The sequence below is a fragment of the Phyllostomus discolor genome, chromosome 3 (genome assembly GCF_004126475.2).
Source record: "Phyllostomus discolor isolate MPI-MPIP mPhyDis1 chromosome 3, mPhyDis1.pri.v3, whole genome shotgun sequence".
In the NCBI taxonomy this organism is placed as follows: domain Eukaryota; kingdom Metazoa; phylum Chordata; class Mammalia; order Chiroptera; family Phyllostomidae; genus Phyllostomus; species Phyllostomus discolor.
The window spans coordinates 159,621,303-159,638,264 of NC_040905.2; the positions used below are offsets into that span (position 1 = coordinate 159,621,303).

General features: G+C 38.5%; 1 long non-coding RNA gene across 1 annotated transcript in view; it reads right to left on the minus strand.

Annotated features, from left to right (window-relative positions):
• Nucleotides 1-801: 801 nt before the first annotated feature.
• The window catches only part of LOC118499672, an 85,599-nt gene continuing 69,438 nt past the window's right edge, over nt 802-16,962 (minus strand). Inside the window, exon 3 of the long non-coding RNA XR_004902184.1 lies at nt 802-1,456. This is a non-coding gene — a long non-coding RNA (uncharacterized LOC118499672). The remainder of the gene's footprint in view (nt 1,457-16,962) is intronic.

A 16,962-nucleotide genomic window follows, 5' to 3' on the forward strand; every position in this document is an offset into this window, starting at 1 on the left:
AGGTGTTCCATTCTTGATTGGCCTTAGAATTTAAGACTCAAAATGGTCAGTTATCACTTCTGTCTATCATTGTACCAACATTTAGTGAGTACCTACATGCACCAGGCTCCAAGCTAGTTGCTGTGTGAGATTAAAGGGGCATAAAATAATTTCTTCTTCCTGGAAAATTGTCAAATGTAGGGAAGGTGGAGTGTTAACATAGTATCAGCTGCTTGAGGTGGCATGTGTTGAGTAAATTGTGAAAGAAACAAACATTAACTTGAGTAGCAGCTAAGGTACAAAATAGATGGAATACTTGAATTGGCATAAGTTGAGGAGAGATTAACAAAAGGACTATTGGTAAAGAGAAAGCAGGGTACATGGAAACCAGGAGGAGAGCACAGCACAGCAGAGGTAGTACCAGTGGGGAACAATGCCTACCCCCAGCCTCATGAGGTGAGAGAAGAAAGTACTTACCTGGAACAGGTAAGAGAGAGCCTCGCAGAGGTGGCAGCTGCCTGACAGGGTCTGTGATTTGATGGAGGGATCCACCAGGCACAAGACAAGGGAGCCTGCTGATATTCATCCATGCTTGTCAGCCTCCCAGGGCAGACAGCAAGGTAGAGAGAAGATGCGCAAGAGCAAACATAGCCTATCCAGCATACAAGGTCATGGGAACCAACACCCAAAAAGATATTCTCTCAACCTGCTGATTGAGACATGCTTGTGAGTGTAATGATAGCCCTCATCAGTGACAATTCACTCCCCTGGACTCTTTTGGGCACTTGGAATTTGAATCATGTCAGAACAACCCCTGGCAGACTCCCCTACAAATCCAGAGGGCACTTGAAAAGATGAGCCTTGGATGGATTGTTACACACTGGAAAGTGAACTATGAATGAGGAATGCTGGACTCTTTCCATATTTTTCCTCAAGAGAAAGAACACAGGTAATGGCCCTAAAATGATCTCCCCTTTAGCCCTGCTTGTTTATGGTCAGAAGAGGTTCTGCCAAAACACCCCATAAAAGAAAGAAAATGGAGATGATGAGAGATTATTTCTTAGCTAAACTCCTACGTAAAGTTTTATACATCTTCAAATTGAACTATTTTCATACTAGTTAAAATAGTTGGCACAGGATATTTTGTATGACCCTATTGTACTAAACCCTTAGCCCCAGACTTTCCTGGTGGGAGGTGAAGTTCACTGCTTCCAGTGGGATCTTATACCTCCTGCCAGCAAAATTCTGGGCAGGGGTGCCATTTGCAAATAATCATCTTCTTTGGGTTCAACATAGCTCTGAAGAGATAGCCATATTTTGACATTTTCAGTTTCTTGATTCTAAAATGCATATGTCTGTATACATACACAGCATCTTTCCAATTCAAAATGATGTTTTGGTTTTGAATCCAAATAAGTTTTCCATCATTGCCTGAGACCTGCAAATGAGTTCATCACCATTATTTTCTTAGCGTCATCTGTGGATGAGAATGCAAACAAAATTTCAAGTCCTCCCTAGCATTTCTGATACTCTGAAGGTTTTATTTATATGAGTAAAATAAGGATTAATTGTGCTTTAGGATAAACATCCAACTTAATGTAGAAATATTTCCAACATTCCATTTTCCATTCACACATGTTCTCAATAAGTAACTCATCAACCAACTCTTATTCTCAGTACTCTTCAATGCTTTCCTTAGGGCCTGTTCTTTCTCCCGATATTGTGAGGTAGTAGCAAACAATGTCATAGTTAAGATTTCAAAGGCACATCATAAGCTTCTCATCTCTATTGCCCATAATGAAAATGTATATTGCAGCCATAGTTTTCTAAGTTACTGTCTCATAATCAAATAATATGCTTTTGGGGATTTCATCTTCTGCATTTTTTTTCTGTTTATATCTGAATCCTCTACTTAGTATGCTACTTATACATTTCACAAATATTTCTTAAGTACCATTTCTGTAACAGGTACTGTTATACATACAGAAGATATTTAAAGTACTATCTACACTTAGCTGCTTGCCTTTCTCCAACATTCAGCTTTTTTCAATCCCTTGACTTCATCTGTGTTGCATGTGGGAGCAGCACACTTTCAAACATTTTGTCCCAATTCGCCTGCAAATTCCTACTCCTTTTTCAGTGCTCTCCAAGTATCACTGTCTTTGAGAGTCCTACTAATTCCCTCTAGCTGAGTGTATCACTCATTCCTTCCTTTCATCCTAAAAAGCAAAATTCGTCCTTCTTTATTATGGCCTTTGTCACATTTGCTGAGATTGTGGGCATGTCTTTTTCTCTCCCAATCTGTGACTCCAGTTAGTAAAAGTTGGAATTTTGTTCATCTGAAGCAAACAGCACAATGTATATGCTCAAAGATTTGCTGAATGGATGAATGAATAAATAAACCTAATGAGTAGAAAATAAACAAGTAAGTGAATCCCTGAGAAGAAATTCTCTCACTCACAACTGAAAATTACACAGCTGGGGATGTAATGTATAGCATGGTGACAACAGATAATAACACTGTATTGTACAATTAAAATTTGAGAAGAGAGTAGAACTTAAATGTTCTCACAAAAAAGGTAGATATGTGAGGTGACAGATGTACCCATTAATTTGATGAGGGGAAAGCTTTTTACAATGAATTTATATCAAATCATCACATTGTACACTTTAAATATCTTGCCATTTGATTTGTCAATTATTTTCAATAAAGCTGTAAAAAACAATTATCCATTAAAAAATAAAATAATAATTATTCAGCTGGAACTAAAAGCCATCTCTGAGGCCACTTATTTGGAGACTTTTCAACACCAGGTTGAAGGCTGATAGGCTAGGTCTGAATGGAATTACAAACCCTGGCATGTACATCATTCGCTCCCCATCTATCCTGTCTCAAGCACACTCAGTCAGGGGGCCCATGTCTCCTAGGAGGCTGCTGTGCAGAACAGGACAACCTCAAAGATGGGGGAGAAGTTGCAGGAACTCAGAGAATCCTGACCTCTATGTATATGTGCCTTGGGTCATTGTTTCTTCAACCAAACTATAAGCTTCAATTTAAAAAAAAGGATTATGTCTTGAACCTCAGTACTTCTCTTTCCCCAACCCCTTGTCTCTCACAGAACTACATACTCAACTTATGCTTAATAGCACTCCTGGAAGGAAGAAAATATTTCTGGAAAAAAAAAAAAAGGAAAGGAGGGTGAGATTGTGTTAGTTAAGAATTACCTAAAAATGGATCTGCCTTTTGACCCAGCAACTCCACTGCTGGGATTATATCCTGAGAACCCTGAAACACCAATCCAAAAGAACCTATGCACCCCAATGTTCATAGCAGCACAACTTATAATAGCCAAGTGCTGGAAGCAACCTAGGTGCCCATCAGTAAATGAATGGATCAGAAAACTATGGTGCATCTACACAATGGAATTCTATGCAGCAGAAAGAAGGAGCTCCTACCCTTTGCGACAGCATGGATGGAGATGAAAAGCATTATGCTAAGCGAAATAAACCAGGCAGTGAAAGACAAATACCATATGATCTCACCCTTAACAGGAACCTAAACAACAAAACAAATAAACAAGCAAAATATAGCCAAAGACACTGAAATAGAGAACAGGCTGACAGTGACCAGAGCAGACAGGGGAGGGAATTTCAGGGGAGAATGGGAAGGGCTTACAGGAACAAATATAAAGGACACATGGACAAAAACTAGGTGGGGTGGAAATGGGAGGTCAGGTGGGGAGAGGGTGAGAGGGTGGGCTGGGATGGGAATAAAGGACAAAAAACTGTACTTGAACAACAATTAAAATAAAATAAAAAATAAAAAAAGAATTACCAGCTGCTGGAACAAATATATCTATCCCCAAGCATCCGTGTCTTATAACAGTAAATATATGTTTTTCACTGTGCAATAGTCCAATGCAAGTTTACTACTCAGTGCCCGGAGACCCTGGTTTCCCTTCTGTGGTACCACACCAGGGGTTACAACATCTTCTTCATCCACACAGTAGAAAGGAAATGAAAACCCAGGGGAGGCACACCCACTACTCAAAAGTCTTGGCCCAGACCGGCACACATCATTTCTGTTTCTGTTCCACTGAACTAGTCATATGGCCACTCCCACAGGCAAGTCTATTCTACATAATGACTTTGGACACTGGCCCCAATTTTGGTGTTAAAGTAAGCTTTCCCAACACAGTGTTCTTTCTTGAGGTAGTGGTAATAAAGATATACACTTCTGTGAAATTAATCCCATTTTGCCAAAAATGAAGCTTACGGCCATCATAAAATACAACCTCCTGGCTCATCTATTAGTTGTGTATAACCCATTTCTGCTACGATTCCTGCTTAACTTCTGAGAATCTCTGTAAAGAGCCAAAACTTTGGATGTGACAGTTCAGAGATCATCTTTTCTTCTTAAAGATTATTCTGGATTATTCTGGATATGCAGCATTTCCCAAAATGTGTTCTAAAAAATACTTGTATATTTACATGGAAATCTTTCCTAGCAATTGAGTTGTGAAGTCCAGCACACTGTGCTTCTTTCCCCCTTGAAGGTTCATAATGCATATTAGTATAAAGATTCTGGGAAATGTTGTAGTAAAGAAACCTGTCATTCAAACAAACATTCCTCAAGCTTGTTTAGATAAAATACCCCAAGTGTGTATTTTATCTATTTAGATATTACCTATTAACCTCAAAATGTTGTATAAGAGGGTAAAAATAAGAATTAGAATTTATTGGAACCCCTCCTGTGTCAGATGCCCTGCTATCTGGTTAAATAAAGGCAACACCCTGTAAAGTAAGAACCATTTTTCCACTTAAAGATGAAGAAAATTAGGCTCATACAGGTTAAATATCAAAATTCCACCATTAAAATGTAACCCATTTGGATCAGTGAGAAAAAGGACCAACAGATTATGTATTTCTGTCCTTTTAGAGATGCCATTTATCAAAATAATAAAAATGTTAGCCATGCCCCCAGCTTCATTTCAGATGCATGGAACAAATTTGTCTAAAAATTTGCAAGCCCAGTCCAGCAAAACACTACAAGAAATTAGATTGTAACTTTCTAACCAGGCTTTACTGAACATGTGAGTCAGTAGTAAGAATGAAAAAAAATAAAAGAAAAAAAAAGGGAAATCCATGGCCCCAAATTTAAATTTTCCCACAGAAGATGTTTTTCCCTTTGGGACCAATAAGTTCCAGTTCTCCAAAAGTTCTGGAACTATAAGGGAACAAAATTTTTACCAACAGTCTTGCTAGGTAATGATAACACCTCATTAAGTTGTATAGGCCCACTCTTAAAATGCTTAACTATTCCCTTGGGGAGCCCAAAGAGGAGAGAGTTTGTTCCCATTTACTGCCCCTGTCTCCTAAAAATGCCTGGATTTCCTGAAACTATGACTGTGTCATTTCCATCATTGAATTCATCTTGAGAAAGAAACAGTTTAGAGGATTGGAAAAGTCATTTGATAAGAAATCAAGAGATCTTGACTCCAGCCCCAATTCCACCCAAAACATCTGGTGGATTTGAAATTGTATGTTGACTGCAACAACTATTATTAACTTCTAGTTCTGCTCCTATTTTCATTTGCTAGATGCTATGGTAAGAATTCTTCAGTTATTGCTTCATGTAATCCCCACTTCCTTTAAAGTGAGCATTTATCATCGACATTTAATGGATAAGAAAACTGAGGTTTGGAGAGGTCAAATGACTTGCACAAAGTCATAAAGAATGGGAGAAGTTTGGCTCTGTGACTCCATGGTCCAGGCTGATGGATTTGAGACCCATGTTCTTAAGCAGTTTCCCACATTGCCTGCTCTTTAAGTCTCTCTCTTTCATCTCAGAGATGAGGTGTCTTCCCTAACCATTCTCTAATGTTTCTTTCTACTTAAATCTTCCATGACTAAAGGAAAAAAAACACCATTTCAAAAGTTTTTATTTCCCTCTAGGACCAAGCTGTAATTTCCAGTACCTGCTGCTAACTGTATATTAGTAGCTTTCTGAATTATGACGTGAAACCTCAGATATTAACTGTCATTATATGGAATCTTCAAGTTATTAAATCTCCACAAGGGAAAATGTTTGTGGATTAGTAAGGCAAATTACATCAATATTGCTATTTCTCCAATAATTTAACTCAGTCAAAATGGTATACACAGTAGAGGCAAGGAAGACTGTGAATTTAATGAACCTTAAATTTCCAAAGCCCTTGGAGGGGCACTAGTGATTATGTATCAATAATTTGTTTATTCTTTTTGTTAAGGAGGATTCTCCCATTGTATAAGCTTCAGGACTCACAAAACCCAGATCTGCATTGTTTAGTGACTTTACAGCTGGTCCTCCTGAGATGTAAGTCCTGACTCCACCACTTAATAGCTGTGTGACCTTGACTGTGTTACTTAATTTCTCTGTGCCTCCATTTTCTCTTTTGAAACACAGAGGTGAAAATGAAGGATGGGTCATAGGGTTATTGTATAAATTAAATAATTTATTGGAGCAGAGCACCTAACACAGAGCACATGAAATGATTGATAAACATAAGCTATTATGTATATATTACTTTAATAGCATATGTGGATACTAATAACATATATAGTACTTAAGCAAAACTTGTTAAGCTGTAAAACATAGAGACAGACAATTGCTACTTTACCTAGAGTGCCACCATTAGAAACCCCATTTCTACAACTGAGTGAAAACTGTTTCCACTCAGACTAGTCCAGAAGCATACTGTGAGTCCAGCTGCCTAGACCACACTCACCATGAGCAGACTTGACTGTGTCAGATAACTTGAATCTGGTTGCCTCCCTTAATGTTGTTTTGGGGTTCTTCACTTTCCTCATAAGTCCTTGAACCAGCTCTCCTCAATGCTGAGTTCTTAATTGTTTGAATTAAACTTTCATCAACTTTATTGTCCAAAAGTACATGTTAGACATGTTTTAGTTTGATTTCTTTTTCCTTAAACACCAGCAGCATAATAAGTGACTCACTTGCTTAAAACTTTCTAAGTGGAAATAATAACAGCCATCTCATTGCCCTACCATTTTACAGTGATTTCATCTAATTTTCATAATGCTGTGATGCAGTCCAAACAAGCATCACTCTTCCATTTCACACACAAAGAACTGAATTTCTAGGGTAGCGGAATGGCTTGTCCAAAGTAACACAGTAAGTAACTAGGGGACAGGAAGAAAACAAGGACTTCTAATTCCAATTCCAAGATTCAAAGTTTACACTGAGTAAAATTTTCAAAGCTCTCTTTAAAATAATGCTTTTTATCTTTTTTTAAACCTAGTTCTCACTAGAGATGTATACATTAAAGGGGATAAGACTTTTTTCTACAAAATACATCAAGCACATGAGAGTAGAGCAGAAGGGGTCAATAAATGTATGTACCGTTGTTCCAATGGTTGTTATGAAAAATTTCATCGATGCATTGTAACCTCTCAGAAAGCTTCCATTTAAAAGACACACTGCTGGGACAGGCTTTATGCATGTGTAGGTGTAATGGAAATTGTCTTGTGAATGTTATTTGTGGAACCAGAGAGATTCTCCTGCCAAAGAGAACACCTTTCTACTCTTTCTGCTATACTAGAGCATCTGTCATTATTTCTTTTAGAAACTTAGTTTTCAAATGCAAAACAATCCCTGAATAGTCTGCTTTTTAAAAGCTACCATAGGCAAGGACAGATCAATGCCCCAGAAGTAGGCAAATTGGAACTATGATTAAGAAGGAGAGCAGGCACCAGAGAAAGGCTATGGGATTTGGAGTTGGAGGATCTGAGTTTTACTACTACTTGTTGACTTTTGCACTCCAGTATGCTGCTTCTCTGCTTAATGAACTGATTTTTTTAAGGTACCACTTGAAACTCTCATTCAGACTAGTATTCATGGACACTTCAGAGTTCTTATTTTTCCCTAACCTTTTAATTAATTTCATTTGCGATCGTAAAAAAGGAGTAAACAGCACATTGATGAAATTCTCAGCTGCTTTTTTTTGTGAGGAGTGGTAGAAATACCATAGAGAATGTTGCATCCAGCAAACGTGAGAACAAATATCGGAGACTTTCAGGGTATCAAAGATGTTACTTTATTGGCCAAGTTTAACCTGCGCAGGGGCGAACTCTCAAAGTGTCCAGTGACACAGTGCCCACAAGGAGCTGCAAACGAGAGATGCGCCAAGTGCTTACAACTATGTTCTTATATAGGGGCAGGCAAGCAAGCGTTATACAGAAGCAGACGTGGCGGTTAGCAATTTGCTTACAAAGACCGAGCGTGGGAATTTCAAACCAAGCATTCTTGCATAAGGCAGGAAGGCAGGATGTTTGTTCATTAACCTAGTAATCTCCTGGCTCTAACTAGCTAGGTTCTCATTAAAACTACAAAGCATTGCTTATCTAGCCTACCCAGGGGAGAGCATCTGCTCAACACAGGATGTTTGCTTAATTGCACTTTGTCTCTTTTATCATTTCTTTTTAGCTACAATGTGGTTCTTGTTTACTAAGGTGAAATTTAGTTCTTAATTTCCTTATTCCCAACAGAGAACAAGTAAATAATACAGATTATCTGCCAAAAACATATTGAGGTCTAATTTAGAAGAGAAATGCAAGATATTTCCTTAGGAATCAATAATCTAAAATAACTGATCAGATGAAGCAAAATAAATTTGGTTTGTAAAGTAAAAACATACAGACTAGGAAAATGAAAACATTTACCATCACCAATAATGAAAGAAACCACAAAATTTTTCTATGCCTGGAAGAGTTGAATATCATTTAATGTTACTCATGAAATCAGGGACCTCAGCAAAGCCACTAGTAACAAGAAGAGTGACTTTCAGTCTAAGACAAAAGAACAGGTTGTCACAGAGTGACACTTGTAATTGTCATAGTGATAATAATAATAAAAAGAAGAAGAGAAAGTTTTCTGTTTGATTAGCACTTCACAATTTTAAAAGCACTTTCATATATATGGTTTCAGTTGTTCTTCAAAACAACTGAGGTAAATAAGAGGAAAACTGTAATTCTTATTTTAGGAGAGAAAATTAGAAGTTAAGGTGGCGAAATAATTTCAAGAAGGTTATTTAATTCATGAATCAAGATTATCATAGAATTTCAGAACTCAAAAGCATGTAATTCAATCCTCTTTTTGAATAATAGGACACTGAGGCTTGTAAAGGAAAAGTGACTTTCTCCAAAAGAATACAGTTAATTAGTTGCAAAGTCAGCACTTGAACCCAAATTTTTGTACATTGGTCTTTTCACCGAACTCTGTGGCTTCCCAGATGGTCTTGAAAGGAAGATTATTAAATAGGTCCAGGGTAATTATGAAATTTTGCAGGAAGAGCCCAAGGGTGCCTTTAACAATAGATGAGAAACAACATTTTCATTGAGATAGATGTAAAAAGTAGTGGCATTTGCAATGGAATAAATGAATGCAGTTTTGATCACCTCTGAATCTGAAAGATAGATCAAATAAGCAGAAGACCAAAAATGATGCCAACAACATGGGCATTGATTTATGAAGAGAGTCTAGAAGATTAAAAATGCTAAATATGCATGACTTGCCTAATGGCTGAGAAAAGACAAGGAAGTTGACAAATATTTGAAGGGTACAAATGCTATAGAGGAAGTAATAATATTTTAAAATCAAGGAGGGAAAAGCCTACACCATTAGGATTAATAGAACCCACTTTTTTAAGGAAAAATCAAAGTTGAACATAAGGAAATACTTAAAAATGAGATTGATCATTTTTTAGATTTGTCTTCAAGATGAGAGGTAGAGTCTGTCATTTGGGACATTTAAAATCTAATTGGACAAAAATACCTAAGTCAATGTCACAGGAGGCCATGTTCCACAAACACACAGGAGCCAGAGCACAAGCTCCTACAGGTTTTTTTTCGTCTCTCATGTTTGTAATCTTGGAACACCATTCTTATTTCCATTCACTTTGAAGGCTGAGGCTGTGGAGCTGTGTGCAGTAAGAGTCATCAGCTCTGGGGGTTTGTAACTCCTATGTCTAGTGCAGTGCCCTAGAGATGAGTTTGCTAACTCAGCCAAATAGGGGATGATCAGTATTGACTTTATAAAACTGCTTCCCAAATAAATGAGAAAATTAAATGTAGCAGCTTCATGAGAGAATAGATGGGTTCAACCCATTTTCCCTCAAATCTACCCACCTGTCTGCTCCCACATGAACAATTGAATAGGACCTGCTATTGTACCAGAACAACACATATAAGAAGCACCCTGGATGGGGCAAAGGGTATATCACTATCACCGTCTGCTTATTGTTGGTATTTTACATATGGTGCCTAGATTATTAGCCTTAGTACCAAGTTCATAGCTTTTCCATGCCCTCCAGCATCTGCGATGCTTGCCTGGAGTGGGCTTATCTTATCTTGTTCTCAATATCTTGCCCTCTTAGATCCTGATTCTGTGGTCAGCTGCACTGCCCCCTAGTACCCATGTGATTTGCTATAAAATGAGGCTGATGTAGTTATAATGGTAATATAAAATAATAGAACTAGGATTTAGTAATATGCCTGCTAAGTGAAGAGAAAAATAGTTAAGTGTACTGAAATGCCAGTATATACTACACTTCCAAGGCTTCCATGTGCCCTGCCTAGAGCTCTGATTCTGGCTGCCTGCTCACCCCTACTTTCCCCAGGACAGTGTCTGTATGTCTCACCATCTGAATCTTTGAAGCACCGTATCTGGCATGAGTGAGTGTTGAATAAATATTTAAGTGAATAAGTGAATGAATGAACCCCAGACTGCTTGGTTGGATCCTCAGCCAAGATCCACAGCCTTTGCATCCTTAGATCTTAGGGATCTGTTTCCTGGCCTCATTTCCCCACCCACTGGAGGTATCCTGAATGACCACCTGGGGTAATGACACACAATTGTATTTAAATAAACTACTTCCCAGACATCGTATGGGTTAGGCCCTACTTATCATGTTGAATTTACAAAGACTCTGACAAGCCTTCATAAAACCCCGGCTTATCCTATTACTTCAGACAATGTGATTTGAGTATGTGGTCATTTCCACAGTTCTCTGTGGGTTAATGCTCCAGATTTGGTTACTTCAACTTCTTCTTCCTGTTCAAATACAGCCGGGATATTGCCTTGCCCCACAAAAAGCTACATCACTTATAAAAACAAAACACTTTTTCCTTTTAATTTTTTTTCTCCTTTTCTTTTTCTGGAGATCCATTTGTTCTTCCCAAAACTAAAGGATTCCTGAGATTTTCATTTAGAATTCTGGTAGCCTTCACATCTTAGGCCATCATTAACAGCATGTTCTACAGAAAACCACTGAAGATCATTACAGCTGTAGTCGGAAGCCAATGTGCCAAGATAATGAAAAACAATTCTGCAGTTCCTCATGCTCTGTTAGTTGTGTTTGTCATAAATGAGTTGTGGAGATTTGGAGTGAATGATCCATATCATATTGAACTGTCCTTTTTTATTGCTGACAATTGAAGGTGACTGAGAAGCAGGGCCAGTGTCAGATTGTATCTAATTGGAAACCTTCTCTCATTAATGTTCGATGTTGACTTGTATTACTTGATGAAATTAGGACCTCAGTGGAATGGAGTTTATTATACAGAATGAGCTGGTTGAGCTCTCTTCCATTTTGGTGTTGTTTTAACCTCATCCCACCCCTAAATCTGTGGCAGAAGGGGCTCAGCAGAGCAGGAATTCTGAGTACAGCAGGTCTGTGCACAAACAGAGCAAAAGCTGTAATGCAGTAAATGTAATTGAAACCATATGGACTTTTATGCTACATATGTTTGAACAGTTCTTGGGTACTGCTGTGGAACCAGAGGAACAGAGGGACCTCTGAGAAGTCACCTTGGCCCCAGAACCACAGGCAGAACTGCCCAAATCCAGCCTAGACAGATGAGAAGTTATCTTGCATACAAAGGAAATAGTACGGAGAACACCCACATCCCCAACTCCAGTCTTTTCCCAGTCATTGGCCACCTTGATGAGATGCACTTTTGAAAGCTCTCTGAAGGTGTGGGTCATTAGCTGAGGTATTATTTCTAAGAGAAAAAGTATTTAAATCAAGTAATGGGAATTTCACTATGTTCCCTTTTCCCTGACCCATACCATTTCTGAAGTAGGTAAGAATTAGGGGTGGATGAGGATAGAAGAAAACTCTGACTAGAAAATTGAGTAGAATACTCTACACCCATGGAAGGAAAAAACTTCAGACCTTCCAAGAAAGAGACAAGAAAACAGGCTTTTTGTTATTTTTGAATAACAAAAATATGATCAGTGCTCACAGTATGATTTTCATTAAGTGTATGTTAGTGCCATAGAGTTATACTTTGCAATCTGATTTTTGGAGGCCCATAGATGGGGCAGTTTGGTTTTTTAAGCTCCGTCTGCTTAAGAGTGAATAATGCTGATAATAACAAACTGTGTTCTAAAATTGAACATTTAACAAATATATACTGTTTTCAAATGCTTAACAATAAGTAGGAAGTTCAGTAATTTAATCTGAAAACATCATAAACTAGTAACCGTAGATTCACTTCTTTTCTCTAAAACCACTATTTAGTCTTAGAAATATGGCTTTTTAGAATATACATTTTATTGACTCAGGAATATACACAATTATCATCAGTTTCAGAATATGAAGCAATGTCTAATTTAAGTAATTCTGGTAAATTAACACCCAGACCTTTTATGGTCTTTGATTCTTCTGGCCCTTAGATACTACAATCTATCAGCATTTAAGAAAGAATCTGTTCTTGACAAAATAGTGATACTGGTAAAGTTAGTACTCTGGGCCCCTCCATTCTCTTTCTGTCATTTTACCCCTACCTCCCAGTATCAGTCATCAGTCCCTCACCTTCCACCATGGCAGTGCATGAGAACCATCTTTCTCATCTCAAACCCTTTGACTATTTCCTTATGTCCACCTTCAAGCACATTTATCATGTGCCTCTAGGTAAGAATTAAGCTTCTTAACAAATTCACTCCAGAATATTAATGGTAATATCATATTTAATACATTGCCCATGCTAGAAACATTGGAAGTAAACAGAACCACTAATTCATCGTGCAAGGTCTTTTCTTGCCTGCATGGAATTTTTTTCCTCAAGCAGCAATCCAAACTCAGTGTCATGACATTGATTATACCTCATCCATCACTTCCTGGGTTTCAGCAAATCACAGATTCTTAGAGGTTTACAAGCCTCAGATGAAGTTCATTTTTTAGGTCAGGAAATGGAAGCCTATAGAGTGAAACTGATGCCCAGGTCTCACTTAGTGAGTGAATTAATGAAGTAGTCCTACTGCTCAAACCCTGCCTCAATCCAGTGCTCTTTTTACCACAGCAAACTACCAACTCTATATTATTTTAGATGCCAAGACAAGAGACTTTCTCAGGATTCTGACCAAGATGGAGGCATAGGTAGAAACACTTTACTTCCCTGCACATCTAAAAGAAGGATAACAACCAATTTAAAAACAAAACAAAACAACAACAACAAAAAAACCAGAACTGCCAGAAAAATCAAACTGCATGGAAGTCCAACAACCAAGGAGTTAAAGAAGAAACATTCATTCAGACCAGTGGGGTGGCAGAGATGAAAGCCAGGCAGAAAGGACATGGCAAGGTGGCATCTGGCTATGCAGGGTGGGCAAGGTGGTGGCTGGCAGATGGGATTTCCCACATTCTCATGCAGATAAGCCAGAAGGAAAAACTGGGGAGTGAGACAAATATGCAACCCAGGGTTCTACTGTGGGGAAATAAAGCCTCAAAATCTCTGTAAAATCCTGTAGGAGTTGCAGTGGCAGGAGAAACTCCCAGTCTCAATGGAGAGTCCACTGGAGGGGACCACAGGATCCTAGAACATACACAATCCCACCCACCTTGGAATCAGCACTGAAAAGGCACAATCTGCTTGTGGGAAGCAAGGGGAGTGATGGAAAGTATGGCAAAAACAGAGCAAAGTAGCAAGCAACATTATCCCCTCTCTAACACCTGCCCCACATATAGTGCCATAACATAGTGAAGCGAGTTACCCCACCCTGGTGAATATCTAAGGCTCCACCCTCCACAACATAACAAGTGTTCCAAGACAAAGAAATATGGCCCAAATAAAAGAAAAGATCAAAACTCCAGGAAAATAACTAAGTGACAAGGAGACAGACAACCTATCAGATGCAGAGTTCAAAATGCTGGTAACCAGTATGCTCACAGAATTGGTTGAATTTGGCTGCAAAATGAAGGAAGAAATGAAGGCTACACAAAGTGAAATAAAGGAAAATATACAAGGAACCAACACTGAAGAGAAGGAAACTGGGACTCAAATCAAAGATCAGGAACAAAAGGAAGAAATAAACATCCAACCAGAACAGAATGAAGAAACAAAAACTCATAAAAATGAGAAAAGGCTTAGGAACCTCCAGGACAACTTTAAACATTCCAACATCTGAATCTTAGGGGCACCAAAAGGAGAAGAGGAAGAGCAAGAAATTGAAAACTTATTTGAACAAATAATGAAGGAAAACTTCCCCAGTCTGGCAAAGGAAATAGACATGCAAGTCCAGCCCTTATTATATGAAATGTTCAAGGGACTTATCTAAGAAAAAGAAGATAAAAAATATGTACAGTAAAATGACAGCAAACTCACAATTATTAACAACCACACCTAAAACAAAAACAAACTAAGCAAACAACTAGAACAGGAACAGAACCACAAAAATAGAGATCACATGGAGGGTTAGCAACAGAGGAGTGGGAGGAGGAGACAGGGGGGAAAGGTACAGGGAATAAGTAGCATAAGTAGAAAATAGACAGGGTTTGGGTAAGAATAGTATGGGAAATGTAGAAGCTAAAGAACTTATGACACATGGACACGAACTAAAGGGGGCAAATGTGGGTGGGAGAGGGTGTGCAGGGTAGAGTGGAGTGAAGGGGGGAGGGACAACTGTAATAGCATAATCAATAAAATATATTTTAAAAAATGAAAAAAAAGAAAGTATTCAGAAGGCCACAGCCATGGGCAACCAGTGATTGGCAGCTTCATCACCACAGCATGCCCACTCACGCATCACATCTGGTGGAGAGTTTTTTGCAAAACATCAAATCACCCAGGTGACTCAGCCCCTCTACAGCCCAGATTTGGCGCCCTGCAGCTTCTGGCTTTCCACAAAACTAAAATCACCTTTGAAAAGGAAGAGATTTCAGACTGTTGATGAGATTCAGGAAAATATGATGGGGCAGCTGATGGTGATTGGGAGAACTGTGTGAAGTCCCAAGGTGCCTACTTTGAAGGGGACTGAGGTGTCATTGTCCTATGCACGATGTTTCTTGTATCTTGTATCTTCTTCAATAAATGTCTCTATTTTTCATATTACATGGCAGGATACTTTCTGGACAGACCTCATAAACTATTCTGCAGTAAGGTGGCTTTAAAAATTCCAATCAATTTCTCTAAGTGACAAGGTTTTTCCAAATGTCACTCGTCAAATTTGGCCAGTGCACATCTGGGCTGAGTTATGCATTACATGTGGGCAAAGCTCTGTTATGAATGAACTGTCCTTGTTATGAAGAAGAGTTTATCATTGAAATAACATTAAAACAAAACCTGATTTCTTTCCCTTCTGTATTTTCTCACTCCAATCCATTTGGAGTACATATTTGGTTGTATTCTTTCTTCAGTTTCCTTTATACTGATCCTTGTGCCTTAAAATGCAAAGATCAAAAGAAGTTGTCTGTACAAAAGTAGTTTGAAAACTATAGAGTTCTGAACACCTGTAAAGCATTACCATTGTTATTACTGTAAGAAAGGAAGACAGGCTAAGATAGCATTCTATTCTTTAGAGGGACAGTCTCCCGCTGAGGCTATCAGAAAAGTTGTAGATCTAGCTTTCTGGAGATTCCCAGACCAGATCCTGCAATGTTCCTGAGTGTGATATGACCTGTAGTTGTCAATAACTTTTCTCCAGAGACCCCTTCACCCCGGAAGAAAATTCCAGAGAATAATATAATAAATTACAATTGCTAATAGTTATCCTATTATTCTTCATTATGTGAGACAATGAAGTCTGTATTTACCCACCTTTTTACTTGAGCTTATTCCCTTATTCCTTTTTCCTCTTGGGTTTGATTAGAATTGATAAGAAAAATATTGGTAAATGTTCATTTTCCTTTCCAACCCCTGAGGCTGCTGATCCATCAGAAGAGAGTCAAAAGACAAAATTCTTATTAAGTGACCTTGTTATGCTTTCTGCTATTGTCCTCAACTTCTTCCTTTTCCAAATTGTTATAATTAAGAGGGTGCCTATTAAATGATTTCCCTTTGTCAGATGAATTATGTTTTATAATGTAGCCAAGTTTTATACTTGTTATGAATTCTTAGGCCAGTGCCAACAAAATGTCGGCACCTTTTCCCCACAGCAGCTAAAACAGCAGAGGGAGGTCACTTAATGGCAATTTGGGAGGAAACCAATGTAGTTTTTAGCCAATGGCCTCCTACCCTTGAATGTCAGTAAGGTGTTCTATTTCAGCTCAGGGCCTCTGCTCTTTATGAAATAGGGATTTAAAAATATGTTGGCATCAAAGTGTCTCAGAACAACAAGCAGCCCACAAATCTCAGGCTAAAGTGATGCTGAACTGACCCACACTGACCTGAAAAATATCCTACTTTGAGATCCTGGTGGGTCAAGATATCTGTCATCCTCATTCTGTGTTCTCATGCTGTGATTGCATGTCTGCATTGCTGCAGCCAGGCTTCCTAATAAAAGGGAAATGACCCCATCAATCGCCCAGATGTTTTGCAGAGGGTAGACTAAACATCTGGTTGATTGACTGAATGGTTTACTCTCCGGCTAGATGATTGGTATCAACTAAACACAGTGTGTGAAGGGACCCTTTGGAATGCCCTTCTCCTAAGGCATGTGTCACATAGAGTTTCTAGGAAGTTCTATGCTTATATTAAAAAAATTTT